This window comes from Giraffa tippelskirchi, chromosome 7, assembly GCF_054371585.1.
Source record: "Giraffa tippelskirchi isolate mGirTip1 chromosome 7, T2T-mGirTip1v1.2.pri, whole genome shotgun sequence".
Lineage (NCBI taxonomy): Eukaryota > Metazoa > Chordata > Mammalia > Artiodactyla > Giraffidae > Giraffa > Giraffa tippelskirchi.
This window is the reverse complement of record NC_137281.1, coordinates 587583-593430: the sequence shown is the minus strand read 5'-3', so window position 1 is coordinate 593430 and position 5848 is coordinate 587583. Positions and strand designations below refer to the sequence as shown.

Below are 5848 nucleotides of genomic sequence, written 5' to 3'. Positions count from 1 at the left end.
ATTTGTATACAGATACAGGCAAGGCATACCTCACAGATATTGCAGGTTTGGTTCCAGACCACCACAATAAAAAGTGAGCATGACCCTAAAGCAAGTGACAAAGTTTTGTTTCCCAGTGAATGTAAGTGTTATGTTCACGCTGTGCAGTAGCCCAAGAGTGCAATAACATTATATATAAAATGACAACAAATATACTTTAGTTAAAAAGAAGTCTTCGTTGCTAGAAAAATGTTAACTGTCATCTGAGCTGTATCTTTTTGCTCATGGAGAGTCTTCCCTTAATTTTGACTGATCAAGGTGCTGATTAATCAGGTTGCTGAAGTTTGGGGTGGCTATGGCAATTTTTTCAAATAAGACGATGAAATTTCTCACATGGATGGACTCTTCCTTTCATGAAAGATTTCTCTGTAGTGTGGAATGCTGTTTGATAGCATTTTACACACAGTAGAAATTGTTTCAAGGTTGGAATCAATCTTTTCAAACCCTATTGCTGCTTTATCAACTAAGTTTATGTAATATTCTAAATCCTTTGTTATCATTCCAACATTCTTCACAGAATTTTCACCAGTATATTCCATCTCAAGAAGCCACTTTCTTTTCTCATCTGTTAAAGTTTTATTCTGAGATGGCAGCAATTCAGTTCTCTTCTAGCTCCATTCTAATTCTAGTTCTCTTGCATTTTCCACCACATCTACAGTTACTTCCTTCACTGAAGTCTTGAACCCCTCGGAGTCACCCATAAGAGTGGTCTTCAATCAACTTTTCTCCAGATCCTGTTAGTGTTGATATTTTGATCTTTTCCCATGATTCATAAATATTCTTAATGGCATCTAGAATGATGAATCCTTTCCAGAAGGTTTTCAATTTACTTGACCTGGATATATTAGAGGAATCAGGCCTTCCCAAGTGCTCAGTGGTAAAGAGTCCAAGTGCCAATGCAGGAGACATAGGTTTGATCCCTGGGTCGGGAAGATCCCCTGGAAAAGGAAATGGCAACCCACTCTAGTATTCTTGCCTGGAAAATCCCGTGGATAGAGGAGCCTGGTAGGCTACAGTCCACGGGGGTCACAAAAGAGTCAGACGTGACTTAGCGACTAAACAACAACAACAATTAGAGGAATTATTATCTGTGGTGTCTGTAGCCTTATGAAATGTATTTCTTAAGGTTGGCAGTCTAGTCTACTTGATCCATGGGCTACAGAATGGATGTTGTTGTACTAGGCATGAAACAACATTAATGTACATCTCCATCAGAGCTCTTGGGCGACTGGGTACATTTTCAGTGAACGGTAATATTTTGAAAACAATCTTTTTTTCAGAGCAGTAGGTCTCAACAGTAGTCTTAAATTATTCAGTAAACCATGTTATAAATATATGCACTGTCATCCAGGCTTTGTTGTCCTGTTCATAGAGTATATGCAGAGTAAATCTAGCATAATGCTTAAGGGCCCGAGATTTTCAGAATGATAAAGGAGCATTGGCTTCAACATCTAGTCACCAGCTGCATTAGCCCCTAATGAGAGAGTTTAGCTTGTCCTTTGAAGCCAGGCAGACTTCTCTCTCACTGTGAAAGTCCTAGATGACATCTTCTTCCAACATAAGACTATTTCATCTACATTAAAAATCTGTTGTTTAGTGTAGCAATGTTTATTAATTAGCTTAGCTAGATCTTTTGGATTACTTTGGTACAGCTTCTACATCAGCATTTGCTGCTTCACCTTGCGCTTCTGTGTAATGGAGACAGTTTCTTTCCTTGAACCTCATGAACTAACCTGTGCTAGCATCAAACTTTTTTTTTTTTGCAGCTTCTCACTTCTCTCAGTCATCACAGAATTGGAGAGGGTTAGGGCTTGACTCCCTTAGGCTTTGGCTTCGGGAATGCTATGCCTGACTTGATCTTGTATTGTTGTTATTCAGTCACTAAGTTGTGTCTGACTCTTTGCGACCCAGTGGACTGTAGCACACCAGGCTCCTCTGTGTTCCACTGTCTCCGAGAGTTTGCTCAAACTCATGTCCATTGAGTTGGTGATACCACCCAACTATCTCCTCCTCTGTTGCCTCCTTCTCCTCCTGCCTTCAGTCTTTCCCAACATCAGTCTTTTCCAATGAGTCAGCTCTTTGAATCAGGTGACCATAGTATTGGAGCTTCGACATTGGTCCTCCCAGTGAATATTCAGGGTTGATTTCCTTTAGGATTGACCAGTTTCCTCTCCTTGCAGTCCATCTGACTCTCAAGAGTCTTCTGCAGCATCACAGTTCCAAAGCATCAATTCTTTGGCACGCAGCCTTCTTTATGGTCCAACTCTCATATCCATACATGACTACTGGAAAAAATGTAGCTTTGACGATACAGACCTTTGTTGGCAAAGTGATATCTCTGCTTTTTAATTAATATGCTATCTAGGTTTGTTATAACTTTCCATTCAGGGAATAAATGTCTTTTAATTTCATGGCTGCAGTCAGAATCTGCAGTGATTTTGGAGCCCAAGAAAATAAAATCTGTCACCACTTCCACTTTTTCCCCTTTGATTTGCCACAAAGTGATGGGACCAAATGCGATGATCTTAGTTTTTTGAATGTTGAGTTTTAAGCTAACTTTTCACTTTCCTCTTTGGCCCTCATCAAGAGGCTCTTTAGTTCCTCTTCACTTTCTGCCATTAGAGTTAGGGCTCACTGTTCTGTTCCATTGACCTATGTGTCTTTTTTTATGCCAGTACCATAATGTGTCAATTACTGTAGCTTTGTGATACTTTGAAATCAGGAAGTATGATGCCTCTTGCTTTGTCCTTCTTTGTCAAGATTACTTTTGCTATTTGGAATTTTTTGTGGTTCTCTATGAATTTTAGGATTGTTTATTTCTGTGGAAAATGTCTTTGGAATTTTGATATGAATTGTTTTCTATTAATAAATTGCTCTTGGTAAAATTAACTATTTATTCTTGAAATCCTAGAACACTGGATATCTTTTCACTTATTTATGTCTCCTCCACTTTCTTTGATCATTGTCATATACTTTTCAGAATATAAATTTCTCAACTCCTAGGTTAAATTTATTCCTGAATATTTTGTTTTTAATTCTATTTAAAATAAGGTTGTTTTCTTAATTTTCTTTTCAGACAGTTTTTACATTAATGTATATAAATGCAACTGTAACCAATTTGTATATTGGGTTTTTTTTGTCCTGCAACTTTACTGAATTCATTTAGTAGGGTAGAATTTTGGGGTTTCTACATATAAGACTGCACTACCTACAAACAGTTTTGCTTCTTCTATTCTTGCTGTTAAAGTGCTGGACTCAATATGGCAGCAGATTTGGAAAGCTCAGCAATGGCCCCAGGACTGGCAAAGGTCAGTTTTCATTCCTATCCTAAAGAAGGACAATGCCAGAGAATGTTCAAACTACTGTACAACTGTGCTTATTTCACACGCTAGCAAGGTAATGGTCAAAATCCTTCAAGCTAGGCTTCAACAGTATGAGAACTTACAGATGTACAAGTTGGATTTACAAAAGGCAGAGGAACCAGAGGTCAACTTCCCAACATTCATTGGATCATAGAGAAAGCAAGGGAATTCCAGAAACACATCTACTGCTGATTCATTGAGTATGCTAAAGCCTTGGACTATGTGAATCACAGCAAAGTCTGGGAAATTCTTAAAGAGAGGGCAGTAGCAGACCACCTTACCTGTCTCCTGAGAAACCTGTATGCAGGGCAAAAAGCAATAGTTAGAACCATACATGCAACAATACACTGGTTCAAAATTGGGAAAGGAGTATGATGAGGCTGTATACTGTCACTCTATTTATTTAATATATATGCAGAGTACCTAATGCAAAATTCAAGGCTGGATGAATCACTAGCTGGAATCAGGATTGCCAGCAGAAATATCAGCAACATCAGATATGCAGATAATACCACCCTAAGAGCAGAAAGTGAAGAGGAACCTCTTGATGAAGGTGAAAGAGGACAATGAAAAAGCTGGCTTAAAACTCAACAATCAGAAAACTAAGATCACGGCATCTGGTCCTATCACTTCATGGCACATAGATGGGAAAACAATGAAACAGTAACAGACTTTACTTTCTTGGGCTCCAAAATCGCTGCAAATGGTGACTGCAGCCGTGAAATTCAAAGACGTTTGCTTCTTGGAAGAAGAGCTTTATGACAAACCTAGACAGCATATTAAAATGTAGAGACATCACTTTGCCGACAAAGGTCTGTATAGTCTAAGCTATGATTTTTCCAGTAGTCATGAATAGCTTTATTGGACCATAAAGAAGTCTGAGCACTGAAGAATTGATGCTTTCAAATTGTGGTGCTGGAGAGGACTCTTGAGAGTCAGTTTGGACTTCAAGGAAATCAAACTAGTCAGTCCTAAAGGAAATCAACCCTGAATGTTCATTGGAAGGACTGATGCTGAAGCTGAAGCTCCGGTACTTAGGCTACCTGGTGCAAAGAACCAACTCATTGGAAAAGACCCTGATGCTGGGGAAGATTGAGGGCAAGAGGAGAACGGGGCAACAGAGGGTGAGCTGGCTGGATGTCATCACCAACTTTTTGGACATGAGTTTGAGCAAATTTGGGGAGATAGTGAAGGATGGGGAAGCCTGGTGTGTTGAAGTCCCAGGGGTGGCACAGAGTCGGACGTGACTTAGCAACTGAACAATGACAGCAATTCTGGTTTGAATGCCTTTTCTTTCTTTTTCTTCCCTACTTACTCTGGCTAGGGCTTCCTGTACTATGTTGAATAAAAGCAGAAGTGATGGGCATCCTCGTCTTGTTCCTGATGTTAGAGGAAACCCTTTTTAGCTTTTGAGTGTTGAATATAATGTTGTTGTTGTTGTTTAGTCATTGACTTGTGTTCGACTCTTTTGTGACCCCATGGACTGTAGCCCCCCAGGCTCCTCTGTCCATGAGATTTCCCAGGCAAGAGTGCTGGAGCAGGTTGCCATTTCCTTCTCCAGGGAATCTTCCTGACTCAGGGATCAAAACTGTTTCCTGCTTGGCAGGCAGATTCTTTACTACTGGGCCACCTGGGAAGCCCTGAATGTGATGTTAGCTGTAGGTGTATCAGATGTGTTGAGGTACATTCCTTATATATCTAACTTGTTGTGAGTTTTTTACTTGAAAAGGTATTGAATTTTATCAAATGCTTTTTCAGCATGTATACATATGATTATGGTTTTTATCTTCCATTCTGATAATGTGTTTGTCACATTTTTTGATACTGCACATGATGTTTAACCATCTTAGCATCCCCGGGATAAATCCTTCTTGATTGTGATGTATGATCCTTTTAATGTGCTGTTGGATTTGATTTGCAAGTATTTTGTTGAAGAGTTTCGTATCTATGTTTATCAGGGGTTCAGAATGACTCTTTGCGACCCCATGGATCACAGCATGCCAGGCCTCCCTGTCCATCACCAACTCCCAAACTCATGTCCATTGAGTCGGTGATGCCATCCAGCCATCTCATCCTCTGTCGTCCCCTTCTCCTCCTGCCCCCAATCCTTCCCAGCATCAGGGTCTTTTCCAATGAGTCAACTCTTCTCATGGGGTGGCCAAAGTATTGGAGTTTCAGCTTCAACATCAATTCTTCCAATGAACACCCAGGACTGATCTCCTTTAGGATGGACTGGTTGGATCTCCTTGCAGTCCAAGGGACTCCCAAGAGTCTTCTCCAACACCACAGTTCAAAAGCATCAATTCTGCAGTGCTCAGCTTTCTTCACTGTCCAACTCCCACATCCATACATGACTACTGGAAAAACCATAGCCTTGACTAGACAGACCTTTGTTGGCAAAGTAATGTCTGTGCTTTTTAATATGTTATCTAGGTTGGTCATAACTT

At 40.1% G+C, this 5848-nt stretch overlaps 1 long non-coding RNA gene across 1 annotated transcript; it reads left to right on the top strand.

Annotated features, from left to right (window-relative positions):
* The first annotated feature begins 697 nt into the window (after positions 1-697).
* On the top strand, positions 698-4767 carry LOC145514404 (uncharacterized). Its single transcript, XR_014060130.1, has 2 exons — positions 698-1027; positions 1969-4767. It is a non-coding gene; the product is annotated as an uncharacterized LOC145514404 (long non-coding RNA).
* The last annotated feature ends 1081 nt before the right edge of the window (positions 4768-5848 follow it).